Genomic DNA, 13,875 nt, shown 5'->3' with positions numbered 1-13,875 from the left:
ATGAAAGAGTGGACAAGGGTGTCAACAGCATGAAGGCTGAGGTCAAAGTGATGGCAAACATTGCTGTGAAGTTGTTTAATTGCTTAAATCAAAGTAATAATATAGTAAGAAATAAGTTGTGAGTCGAAATAATTTTGACTTTAGTTTTTTCAGCCTTTACTTTTATTGGTTGTCATTGTTAACCAACGATAAAGATTAAAAAGTTTAAGTCTTTGATTTGGAATGGAGAACATGCTTGTATCAAAATCCTCTTATCACTCTGATCATACAAGAGATCTTGCTGTCCTGAATGATGTCACGTCACCTGAGCTGACCGCACCATCACAAGCTCCAAGCAAATGTCCCACTTCAGATGTGAGCCATGGTCTCTGCTTGGCTCTTACCACCACAGGTTATATTTGTTAATGTAGTCTGTGACATCTTCAGCTTTACAGTCAGTATTATACAGCTAAAGTAGCATCCTTTGGAAATATTCTTAGTTGCTTGTTATGAAACATAGGCAGGACGAATGAATAAAGCCACCAACAATGACAAAGAAGCCATTTAGTAATGAACTTACAGACTCCTTTATTTCTTCAAGTATTCATTTAGTGTTTGCAACAATAACTGCAGCCATGAATTCCCATGGTAGATTAAACGGTCAGCATTTAATTTACTACTAAAAAACTCTTCCAGTGGCAAACAAAGACTCAAACCTGATGTAGCAGCATTTGTGCATAATTCAGCATTTCTATCAGCATGAAAACATATTAATCTAGCAAGCTGCATAAGCAAATCAGGTTTGTCTGAAGCCATGTTTCTGTGAATATGATTGGGTGGCTTGTCTTTATCAGATATCATCCTTTATTCTGGGATGAGCAGACGTTGGTAAGTAAAACAGCAGAGATTGCCAGTCTGCTTGCCTACACAACAAAATACTCCATGTAATGAACATAATGGTGGAACAAGGTATGTTTTTAGACGCAAAAAAGCTGCTGCACTCACACGTTCTGCCATCTTGAAAAAAAAAGATCAGAAGGTCAGAACCTTTGTTTATTTAAACATGTTTTAAGCCTGTGTTTATAGCAACTTTTGATTTCTAATGTTTTATAAAGTACAAAATCTCCATTGTTTGAAAATCATTATAAGATTATTATTTTTTTTACATTTTCCAAGAATCATCTTTTTTACTAAATTGTCAAATTAAAGTCGGTATCAGTCCCACTAAATAGCTAATTATCTTTTTTTTTTTTTGCCCAGATAGCTTTAGCTTTTTGTGTCAAAAAAGTGGATGAAGAGAACATGAGCTGAACATTCTGAATATTTGATTGCCTGGCTTAAAAGCACTTTCAGAGCAATCTACAGCCTCATCTTTCAGTACCAAAGTCCTGACTTTAAACATAAACTGTGAAACCTTGGCTCTCTTTAAGCATCTGTAAAGCCAAGCGTGATATAGCTTGTACCAAAAACTGCGACAACTGAATTACTTGAAACAAGCAGCTTAGATACACTGATATCATATCAGACTGCTCTTTAGCTAGAACTCATTAGTGGGCAAAAATATGAAACATTCCCACAGTTTATGTTGACACTGAGGCTAGACTTTGTCATCTCAGGGAGATCTCAGTGTGTCGAAAGCAATGAAACTTGATATGCTTGCAAAACTGGCTGAGAAAGTGTCAACATTAAAGCCACGCCCAACAAAGGGAAACTTTAAAGCTGTGGAAACACTCATGTCTTATAGAAACAGTCATTCTCTCACTGGGACTTTTCTGTTGCCTGAAGAAAAGCTCACAAATTTAAATCCTAATTGCTCTGGTCAGATGCAAGTGGCTAAGACAATACAGTACAATAATAATAATTCAGAATTCAAATTCAAATTCTAATTTTATTTGTCACATACACAGTCATAGTACGATATGGAGTGAAATGTTTAGACAACTACTCGTGATCTTAAAATAAAAGACTATGAATAAGAAATAAATATGATAAATAAAATAACAGGTAAATTTAACTAGGAAGAATAAAATGAAATATAAAATTTAAGTTAAAATAAAGTAGCTGTACAACAAAAATACACAATATAAAAAAATATATAAAGAAATATAGAACAAAAAGAAAAAAGCTGTACAAAGTAGGTATGGATTTATAGTTATTCTATAGTCTAATTATAGTTAGAATGGAGGTTAGAGTCAGGTAATCTTCAAACATCATGAACTAGGCAAGGGCAAGACAATATGAGGAAACCAGAAAAAAATTCAAACCAGGTCACTATGCAGAAATCAAGGCTTGGTATCGATTGGGAGAAAATGCACAGAGTATATATTCTGCAAACATGAGTATAGTGTCAATACTGCAAGTACGTTTGGGTGTAATATGGGTCTGGTGTGCACATGTGTAAAAATAAACCCAAGTAGCTTTCAGATGGTAGTGTGTTGTAGTCAATAAACCTCTAGGCTACTCTAGGCTTTGCACAGGATTGTATTATTAATGTCTATTAATAGAAATTACTATTAATAAATATTAATAGTATCTCTAACTATTAATTTTTCAACATCTTGATTTTTTTTTTTTCTTCTTGATTTAATTTTTCAACATCTTGATTCAAGATGGCGCCGGTGAGGTTGGCTGCCGTCACGACTGCTCCAACCACCTTTTCTTTGTTTTTGTTCTTTAAGTTATTTTTTAGCGTTTTAAAACCAGTCAAATTACCACCATGGAGTACATTAGTTATGATAGAGACAGTCTTGTTCCTATTGGTATACAATGTACTCACAATTCGACGTTTTTAACTCCGGATCCGAGCTGGCCGAGTGAGATCCTAAGGGAGAACAAAGGACGCAACGCAAAGCGGCGGCCCCGAGGGAAACGAGTCAGCGTCAGGAACAGGCTAAGAGCCTGTGCACACCGCACACCTCTGCCTAGCATCCTGCTCGCCAACACCCAGTCACTGGAGAACAAGCTCGATGACCTCAGGGCCAGGATAAAGTTCCAGAGAGACATACGGGACTGCAATCTCCTCTGCTTCACCGAGACCCAGCGGTGCCGGACCACGCCATCCAGCCGGCCGAGTTCTTCTCAGTTCACCGCATGGACAGGACACGGGACTCGGGGAAGTCAAACGGAGGCGGCGTGTGTTTAATGGTGAACAGCAGCTGGTGCAACAGCGCGAGCGTTGTTCCTCTCACTCTCCTGCACAGCAAATCTGGAACTACTGTCTATCATGTGTCGTCCTTTTTATCTACCTTGGGAGTTTACATCGGTCATAATCAGCGCCGTTTATATTCCACCACAAGCGAACACGGACACTGCCTTATGCGAGCAGCATGAGGCATTCACACAACAACAATCACAACACCGGGACGCTGCGCTTATTGTAGCGGGGGACTTTAACAGTGCCAACCTCAAACGTGCAGCGCCAAACTTTTATCAGCACATCACCTGCCCCACCAGGGGCGAAAGGACACTGGATCATTGTTATACAACAGTCAAGGACGGCTACAAGCCACAATCTTGCCCACCGTTTGGTAAATCCGACCACGCCGCCATCTTCCTCATGCCAAAATACAAACAAAGGCTGAAACAGGAAGTTCCGGTTCAGAGGAAGCTGGACGAACCAATCGGTGGCTGGTTACAGGACGCACTCGATGACGTGTTTACGGAAGCGGTTGTGGGATTCATCGGGAAACTAGCGGATGATACCGTGGAGAAAAAGACTATTAGAACGTTTCCCAACCAGAAGCCGTGGGTGGATAAAACCATCCGCGACGCTCTGAGATCTCGCGTGGACGCAACTCTGGCAGACGAGCTGAACACTTCGAGGCTGCAGCTAAAGACGCTAGTGATGCTAATGCTAGCGGCGCTAACGGCTGCAGACAGGATGACACTGCCAGCACCGGAAACGCGTTCATCATCACCGAGCACGACGTGTGGAGAGCCTTCAAGAGAGTGAACACCAGGAAAGCAGCAGGACCAGACAGCATCTCAGGTCGTATCCTCAGAGCCTGCGCAGACCAGCTAGCACCTGTGTTCACTGAGATATTCAACATCTCTTTATCTCAGTCGGTGATCCCCACATGCTTCAAAGAGTCCATCATTGTTCCTGTCCCAAAGAAACCTCATCCTGCTTCCCTCAATGATTATCGCCCTGTAGCCCTCACCTCAGTAGTGATGAAGTGCTTTGAACATCTGGTCAGAGACTTCATCATCTCTTCACTACCAGACACAATGGACCCACTACAGTTTGCATACTGTCCAAACCGTTCCACGGACGATGCAATCTCACATCTCCTTCATACATCTCTCACTCACCTGGACACTCGGAGGGGGAATTATGTGAAAATGCTCTTCATCGACTACAGCTCTGCATTTAATACCATAATTCCCTCCACACTTACCACCAAGCTGGAGCACCTGGGACTCAGCTCATCCATGTGTCAGTGGATCTCCAATTTTCTGACTGGCAGACCACAGGCAGTAAGGATGGGCGGACATGTCTCAGCCTTCATCACTCTCAGTACTGGAGCCCCCCAGGGTTGTGTTCTGAGCCCCCTGCTGTACTCTCTGTACACCTATGACTGCGTGGCCACTACCAACTCCACCACCGTCATCAAGTTTGCTGACGACACTGTCGTGGTGGGCCTGATCACCAACAACGATGAGACGGCCTACCTGGAGGAGGTTGGAAATCTGGAGAACTGGTGCCAGAGAAACAATCTCCTCCTGAAAGTCAGCAAGACAAAGGAGCTGATAGTGGACTTCAGTACAAAGCAGGTGAGGAACTACCAGACCCCCATCATCAACAGGAGCCCAGTGGAGAAAGTGGACCGCTTCAGATACCTCGGTGTTCACATCACGCATGACCTGGCATGGTCCTGTCACAGCAACACCGTGGTAAAAAAGGCCCGGCAGCATCTGTACAACCTCAGATGCTTGAGAGACTTTAGACTGCCCTCCAAGGTGCTCAGAAATTTCTACTCCTGCACCATAGAGAGCATCCTGACGGGAAACATCACAACCTGGTTCGGGAACAGCACCATGCAGGACAGACAAGCTCTACAGAGGGTGGTGCGATCAGCTGAGCGCATCATCGGCACCAAGCTCCCTGACCTGCACTCAATCTACACCAAGCGGTGCTGGACCAAGGCCAGGAAAGTCGTGAAGGACCTCAGCCACCCCAACAATGGACTGTTCACTCTGTCGCAGTCTGGGAAGCGATTCCGCTCCCTGAGGGCCAACACAGAGAGACTGAGGAGGAGCTTCTTCCCTCAGGCGATAAGGTCTCTCAACCACACCACTATGCAGAAATAACACAATCTTTTCACAATCAATCAATTAATCTTTATACATCTATGGACACTATGGACAATTCCACGCACATCTACCTTCACATCTACACTACATGTTTACATTTACATTCTGGACCATTGCACAAAGACACTTTAATAACCATTGCACAAAGACACTTTTTCTATGCATATTTGCACACCATTATATTTCTATTTGTACAGTATATTTCTATTTTCAGTTTCTATTTTTAGTTCTATTTTTCCTAGTTACATTTTTTTAATTTAATTTTTCTATCGTATTTCTTTTATTCATATTTATTACTTATTATAAGCTGTAATTCTCTTTTTAAGGTCACTATCGGTCGTGTAAGCATTTCACTACATTTCGTACTGTGTATGACTGAATTTGAATTTGAACATCTCTCTGAGCAGCGCTGTCGTTTCCACATCCTTCAAGACTACCACCATCATCCCTGTGCCAAAGAAGTCTTCTGTGTCCTGTCTCAATGACTACTGCCCTGTTGCACTTACACCCATCATCATAAAGTGCTTTGAGCGGCTCGTCATGAGACACATCACGACCCTGCTGCCCCCTCACTGGACCCACTGCAGTTTGCGTACCATCTCCACTACACTCCACCTGGCACTGATACACCTTGACAGGAAGGACACTTATGTCAGAATGCTGTACATAGATTTCAGTGCAGCATTCAATACAATCATCCCCCAACACCTGATCTGGAAGCTGAGCCTATTGGGCATGAACACATCCCTCTGTAACTGGATCCTAGACTTTCTGACAGAAAGACCTCAGGCAGTGCGGATTGGGAACTATACCTCCAGCACCACCACACTGAGCACTGGGGCCCCCCAGGGCTGTTTGCTCAGTCCTCTGCTGTTAACGCTACTGACTCATGATTGTGTAGTGACACAAAGCTCCAATCATATCATCAAGTTTGCTGATGACACCGTGGTGGGTCTCATCAGCAAAAATGAGTCAGTGTGCAGAGAGGAAGTGCAGAAGCTAACGGACTGGTGTGAAGACAACAACCTGTCTCTGAACGTCGATAAGACAAAAGAGATGGTTGTTGACTTCAGGAGAACACGGAGCGATCATTCTTCGCTCAGCATTAACGGCTCTTCTGTAGAGATCATCAAGAACACAAAATTTCTCGGTCTCCACCGGGAGGAGAACCTCACTTGGTCTCTCAACACCAGCTCTCGGCACAAGAAAGCACAACGTCTTTTCTTCCCGAGAAGGCTGAGGAGGGCCCAGCTTCTGCCATAAATCCTCACCACCTTCTATAGAGGGACAAACGAGAGCATCCTGAGCAGCTGCTTCATTGTCTGGTTTGGGAATTGTGCCATATCAGACCGCAAGACCCTACAGCGGATAGTGAGGACAGCTGAGAAGATTATCGGGGTTTCTCTCCCCTCTATCACAAACATCTACACCACACGCTGCATCCGCAAAGCCACCAGCATTGTGGCTGATCAGACACACCCCTCTCACATTCACTTACATTTACATTTAGGCATTAGGCAGACGCTCTTATCCAGAGCGACTTACAAAAAGTGCTTTAATGTTTACATCATTGGATACATACTTACACTGGGTTAACTAGATTAATAACTAAGTGCCATTAGTCCAACACAACAGGAAAGAGTTTTTTTTTTTTTTGTGTGTGTTTATTTGTGTGTGTGTGTGACCTGTGTGGGGGTTAGTCCAAGTACTGGAGAAACAGATGCGTCTTAAGTCATCGTTTAAAGATAGTCAAAGTCTCTGCTGTATGGACATCAAGAGGAAGTTCATTTCGCCACCTAGGTGCCAGAACAGAAAAGACCCTGGATGAATGCTGCCCTCGATCCCTGAGAGATGGTGGGATGAGGCAAGCAGGGCTGGAGGATCGGAGGGAACATGGTGCAGTGCATGGTGTGATTAGAGCAGAGAGTCAAGTGGGTGCTGGGCCATTTTTAGCTTTGTAGGCAAGCATCAGCGTTTGGAATTTGATGCGGGCAGCTACAGCAAGCCAGTGCAGGGAGCGGAGAAGTGGGGTGGTGTGGGAGAACTTGGAAAGGGTAAAAACGAGATGTGCTGCTGCATTCTGGATCAGTTGCAGAGGACGAATCATGGACAGAGGCAGGCCTGCCAGGAGTGAGTTGCAGTAGTCCAGTCTTGAAATAACAAGGGACTGAACAAGCACCTGAGTAGCCCGTGAAAAAAGAAATGGGCGAATTTTTCTGATATTTATATTGTAAAGAAGAAATCTATAAGAGCAAGTAAGGTTGGCGATGTGTGGGGAAAATGACAGATGATTGTCCACGGTTACCCCAAGATTGCAGGCGGTGGCTGAAGGAGTGATTTGGTTGTTGTCCAGGGATATCACAAAGTCTTGACATGGGGATGAGTCACAAGGGATAAACAACAGTTCGGTTTTACTGAGATTAAGCTTCAGCTGTTGAGCAGCCATCCAGGATGAGATGTCTGCCAGACATGCTGAGATCCGGGTGGAAACCTGAGTGTCAGAGGGAGGAAAGGAAAGAGTAAGTTGGGTGTCATCTGCATAACAATGGTATGAAAATCCATGCGATGATATGACCTTACCAAGAGACCGGGTATAGAGGGAGAACAGAAGAATACCAAGTACTGAGCCCTGCGGGACACCAGTAGAGAGTCTACGTGGGGCAGATGTAGATCCCCTCCATGTTACCTCATATGATCTATCTTCTAGGTAAGAAGCAAACCATTGCCACGCTGTTCCACAAATTCCAACACTTCACACTCCTGCCATCTGGAAAAAGGTACCGAAGAATTTGGGCACTCACATCCAGACTTTGTAACAGTTTTTACCCACAAGCCATCCGTCTCCTCAGCACAAAGGGACTGGATTGATAAATCCAATATATAAATATATTATATACAATATAAATACTGATAAATATGGTTGAAATGACAATAAAAGCCTACTTGACTTGACTTACTATAAATAAATGGATTATACAGTACTACTCAAAAGAAAGTTTAAAATCACTTTCTAACTCCATGAACGTTCCTGATCTTACTGATATTTCTTTTTACACTGTTAAACAATACTAAAGGCGTTTATCCAAAATACACAATAATCTCCTCTGAACAGTTGATATTGAGATGTATATCTGCTACTTCTGCTCTGTAAAGCTTCATAACGGCTCTAATCTGAGGTTCTGGGTGTTTATTGGTGATTTCTGAGGCTGGTGACTCTAAATGAACTTCTCCTTTGCAGCAGAGCTCAGTTTTGGTCTCGCTTTCCTGGGAAGGTCTTCATGAGAGACAGTTTCATCATGGAGCTTGATGGGATTTACAAACGCACTCGACACAATACTGTTCTTATAAAACCTGTTTCAGAACAGCAGACCTTTGTGTCTTAAAATAACCACTGACTCTTACTGTTGTTGTTGTTACATAATATCTAATTCCATATGTGTTATTTTATAGTTTTGAAATCCCCAGTATTGTTGTAGAATGTATAAAATAAATGACTAAACAAAAACAAAAGAAATTGCAAGAGAAAGTGTATTTAATGTCTTTTAATAATATTGATAAATAGCAAAAGTACATAGAACTGATAGAATAGAATACAGTAATGCATATACAGGAAAGGTCATTCCAGCTTCTTCACTGGCTGCTGGTCAGGTGAAAATAACACATCAAAAGTTCACATTCATAGTTTAGCTAGAATATTAAAATGTTAGAATATTTAAAGTTAAACAGTTAAATAGCAAGAAGAGTTAGACTTTATTCTGTTGAGAGAATCTGGAACATGTATACAGTATATCTACTCTACAGTATAGTTACAGTCCACAGTAGCCACGCTCACAGGCTGTGTTGTACTCTGGACAGTGGAGTTTAACAGTGAATCTGATATAGACATGACACAAACAGCCAACTCAATATTTTAATAATAACATTTTATGTTTATATTGTACAGTGCTTTTCATTACATGCAACAGGAGCTTCAAATCATGGAAAATTCTGAGGTGCTCAGTTTGGAGCTTTTCTGTTTTTTTTATCTGATATTTTGGTAAAACTACCTCATTACCTCACTGAACTTTTTAAAATAACTTTTAGTACTTTATGCACCTGGCCTGCTCCAAAGACATGTAGACATAACTGTATTACATGTCCTGTACTTTAACTGTATTTAGGTAGAAAACCTAGGTAGAAAGGTGCACCAAAAGTCTAACGCAACAATTAGGTAAATAATTGTTTTTTATATTGTCATATTAATATCAAAATGATGATACCGACTACAGCAAAGTTATTGCTAAGGGGCTAAAATAATTGGCTTTGTGATGTGCAGAATAATTCATTTTCATATTTTATCTTAAGGATGTTGGTTTGAAAAAACAAAACAAAACCCAGAATTACTTAATTATTAATCTAAATCTTTTAGTTAAGCAAACATAAAAGAAAACCTAACAGAAATAAAAATATTTCTTACTTAACTAGAGAGACGTATGGCACCAACTTGGCATTCATATTGTGGCGTAGGCAGGGTTTCGACTGGCAACCATCATGCTTTGCGGGAGGGGTTGTTGTGTGTTCACCCTGTTGGGGAAAGGTGTTTGGGTTAGTGGCTTCGGCCAGGGGTGTGTGTGTGTGTGTTCAGGTGTGTGTTCTATTGAATGTTGATTTGTGCTGAGGCTAAATTGAATGTGCTGTTTATGTTATCTAGTGCTGTGCAAAATAAAGTACTCCCAGCCATTTGCATTGGGCAGCAGGGAAGCTCACTTGTCTCTCCAAGTTCCTTTTTAGCGGTGAAAAACGCAACAATATTAATTTAAATGCAACCTTTAAATTAGTCTTTAAATTATTTTAATTGAATGTGTTATTACACATTATTTAATTTACATTGTTATAAAAAAATCTATATCTTCTTTCTTACAATAAATGTGACAGTTAAGAAGGGGGAGGGGGACCTCTGCTGGTGGAGAGATGCCATGACACAACATGTTTATCCATAGAAGTATGAATGTGGGTGGTTTCATGGGAAAAGTGATTTTCTAAGTAATATATTCCTTTGTTTATTTTACATTAGGCAGACACTCTTATCCAGAGTGACTTACATTTTTATATCATTACACATCTAAGCGTTAAGGGCTGTGCCAACAGTGGCAACTTGCTGGGTGTGGGGTTTGAACCTGGGATCTTCTGAACCATAGTCTTACACCTGGCCCCAAAGATATTATCTTATTCAACCTTAGCTCAACATAGAATTTTTTTAAAATCCTTTAGGTGAGTATATATATATATATTTTTTTTTTTTTTTCTTTTTTTTTTGTAGGCTACTCATTGAATGTGAAACTTCAAAAAAAAAAACTATTTAGCAGTTGGCATCATTATCACAGTTGATACCCTAACAATGGTTCTGACCTGTCTGAAAAATTTGGTAAGTGATATTTGTTGGGGTAGTTTTTAGTGATTTAAGCAACTGAATGAAAAATGTACAACTTTTACAGAGCCAGGCTTATAATGCTTTGCACAATACAATGGGTTTAGATTCCTTTAAGGTAAAGCTCATATTTCACAAGATCAGGATATGGTCCTCTTTTGGGTAGTATCATCTGTGTTTCAAATGTTACTAAATTAAGTGTGTTCTACATTGTATCACTGAATGTTACCCTAATTGTTGCACATTTACTACATTTTTACTGTAAGTGCAAGCAAGTTGGGGCAACTTTCAACGAATTTCCACTGCAAAAGACAAAGTGTGGATCTGCAGGCATGCTACTTGCCTAGGTTTGAACAGCATATTACAAGTTTATAAAACATGGATAAACTATTCCACATTTAGTCAGTAAAATGCATGATCAAACTAGTAAAAGTTTTGGTGTGCCAATACCACAAAGAAACCAAAATTGAACTACATCCAATCCAGAGTAATAACTGTATCAATGTGTGAATCACCTGGTTCCTTACCATGGAGTAATAGCCCATCATCACTTCTATTGTGTGAATGGTGTGGGTTGGACTGTGAACCACCTCAAAATGTGGGTTGACCCTGAGCATTTAAATGAAACATTGGTAAGCCATAATTCTTCAGAATGAACTAGTATACAACTGGTTAAGGGTCAGGGCAAAGTTTTTGACAAAGTCTACTGGTAAATTTTGACACAATTCAGTGGGAAATAAGGCAAAAGAATCTACAAAGGAGTCTGTTTTATTGTCAAAACTGATACCCCAACAATGGTGCTGACCTTCTAAAATAAATTGGTAAGTGCTATTTGTTGGGGTGATTTGAGTTGACCTGAACAAAGAACTGTCCATTTTGTCAGTTAATAATTCAATTTAATTTTGGCCAACATTGAGCAAATTCAACAGGAATCACAATTAGATTACTTCAAATAGGAGCACTGATTTACAGCAGATTCATAAGTGCTTCTCTTTGGGGCAGTCTCATCTGTGTCTTGGACTTTTTCGTCTTCTGTGAATTCTTCTGTAGATTTTTAAAGATACCCAATGAAGAATTTCTACAAAAGAGGTATGTAATGGTTCTATTCCATTGTGCTTTTATTGCTGATTATTGTAAGTGAACATTGAGCAAAGTAGTAGGTTAGCCTGATGGTCACAATTGATACCCTAACAATGGTTCTGACCTGTCTGAATTATTTGGTAAGTGCTATTTGTTGGGGTAGTTTTTAATGATTTAAGCAACTGAATGTAAAGAAGACCTTTTACCTTTTAAGAAACTACTTACTGTATATAATATCAGACTTCAGATGTCTTCAAAAGATTGAGCAATAGATTGAGATCGCTTCAAACAGCAGCACAGATTTCATAGATTCAGTAAGTGCTACTCTTTGGGGCAGTTTCGTCTGTCTATGGAACATCATTTCAGTGAGACCAGCATTGAATTGCTGAATGTTACCCTAACTGTAACACATTTACCTCATTTGTAATGTAAGTGCAAACAAGTTGGGGCGACCTTTGGTGAGTTTCCACTGCAAAAATGAAATCTAGCTCAAGTAAATTGCTGATACAATCATGAAATTTTGGACAACATTTTCCAACAAAGTATCTTAAATAGTAATCACAATTAGGTAACTTCAAATAGGAGCACTGATTTACAGCATATTCATAAGTGCTTCTCTTTGGGGCAGTCTCATCTGTGAGTCACACTTTATCTACCTTATTTAACATCTTCAGATGATCTGTAGATGTTGGTATATGACAGCTTTTTAAAATTATCTACAAAAGCTGTCATGTCTTTGTATTATATATATATATTTATTTGGTAGGCTACTCATTGAACGTGAAGCTTCATAGAAAAATATAACGTTTTAGCAGTTGGCATCATTATCACAGTTGATACCCTAACAATGGTTCTGACCTGTCTGTAAAATTTGGTAAGTGCTATTTGTTGGGGTAGTTTTTAGTGATTTAAGCACCTGAATGAAAAAATGTAAAAACTTTTACAGAGCCAGGCTTATAATGCTTTACACAAAACAATGGGTTTAGATTCCTTTATGTTGAAGCTCATATTTCACAGAATCGGGATATGGTCCTCTTTTGGGTAATATCATCTGTGTTTCAAATGTTACTAAATTAAGTGTGTTCTACATTGTATCACTGAATGTTACCCTAATTGTTGCACATTTACTACATTTTTACTGTAAGTGCAAGCAAGTTGGGGCAACTTTCAACGAATTTCCACTGCAAAAGACAAAGTGTGGATCTGCAGGCATGCTACTTGCCTAGGTTTGAACAGCATATTACAAGTTTATAAAACATGGATAAACTATTCCACATTTAGTCAGTAAAATGCATGATCAAACTAGTAAAAGTTGTGGTGTGCCAATACCACAAAGAAACCAAAATTGAACTACATCCAATCTAGAGTAATAATTGTATCAATGTGTGAATCACCTGGTTCCTTACCATGGAGTAATAGCCCATCATCACTTCTATTGTGTGAATGGTGTGGGTTGGACTGTGAACAACCTCAAAATGTGGGTTGACCCTGAGCATTTAAATGAAACATTGGTAAGCCATAATTCTTCAGAATGAACTAGTATACAACTGGTTAAGGGTCAGGGCAAAGTTTTTGACAAAGTCTACTGGTAAATTTTGACACAATTCAGTGGGAAATAAGGCAAAAGAATCTACAAAGGAGTCTGTTTTATTGTCAAAACTGATACCCCAACAATGGTGCTGACCTTCTAAAATAAATTGGTAAGTGCTATTTGTTGGGGTGATTTGAGTTGACCTGAACAAAGAACTGTCCATTTTGTCAGTTAATAATTCAATTTAATTTTGGCCAACATTGAGCAAATTCAACAGGAATCACAATTAGATTACTTCAAATAGGAGCACTGATTTACAGCAGATTCATAAGTGCTTCTCTTTGGGGCAGTCTCATCTGTGTCTTGGACTTTTTCGTCTTCTGTGAATTCTTCTGTAGATTTTTAAAGATACCCAATGAAGAATTTCTACAAAAGAGGTATGTAATGGTTCTATTCCATTGTGCTTTTATTGCTGATTATTGTAAGTGAACATTGAGCAAAGTAGTAGGTTAGCCTGATGGTCACAATTGATACCCTAACAATGGTTCTGACCTGTCTGAATTAT

The sequence above is a fragment of the Clarias gariepinus genome, chromosome 14, assembly GCF_024256425.1.
Source record: "Clarias gariepinus isolate MV-2021 ecotype Netherlands chromosome 14, CGAR_prim_01v2, whole genome shotgun sequence".
NCBI classification, from domain to species: domain Eukaryota; kingdom Metazoa; phylum Chordata; class Actinopteri; order Siluriformes; family Clariidae; genus Clarias; species Clarias gariepinus.
This window is presented reverse-complemented; position numbering follows the sequence as displayed.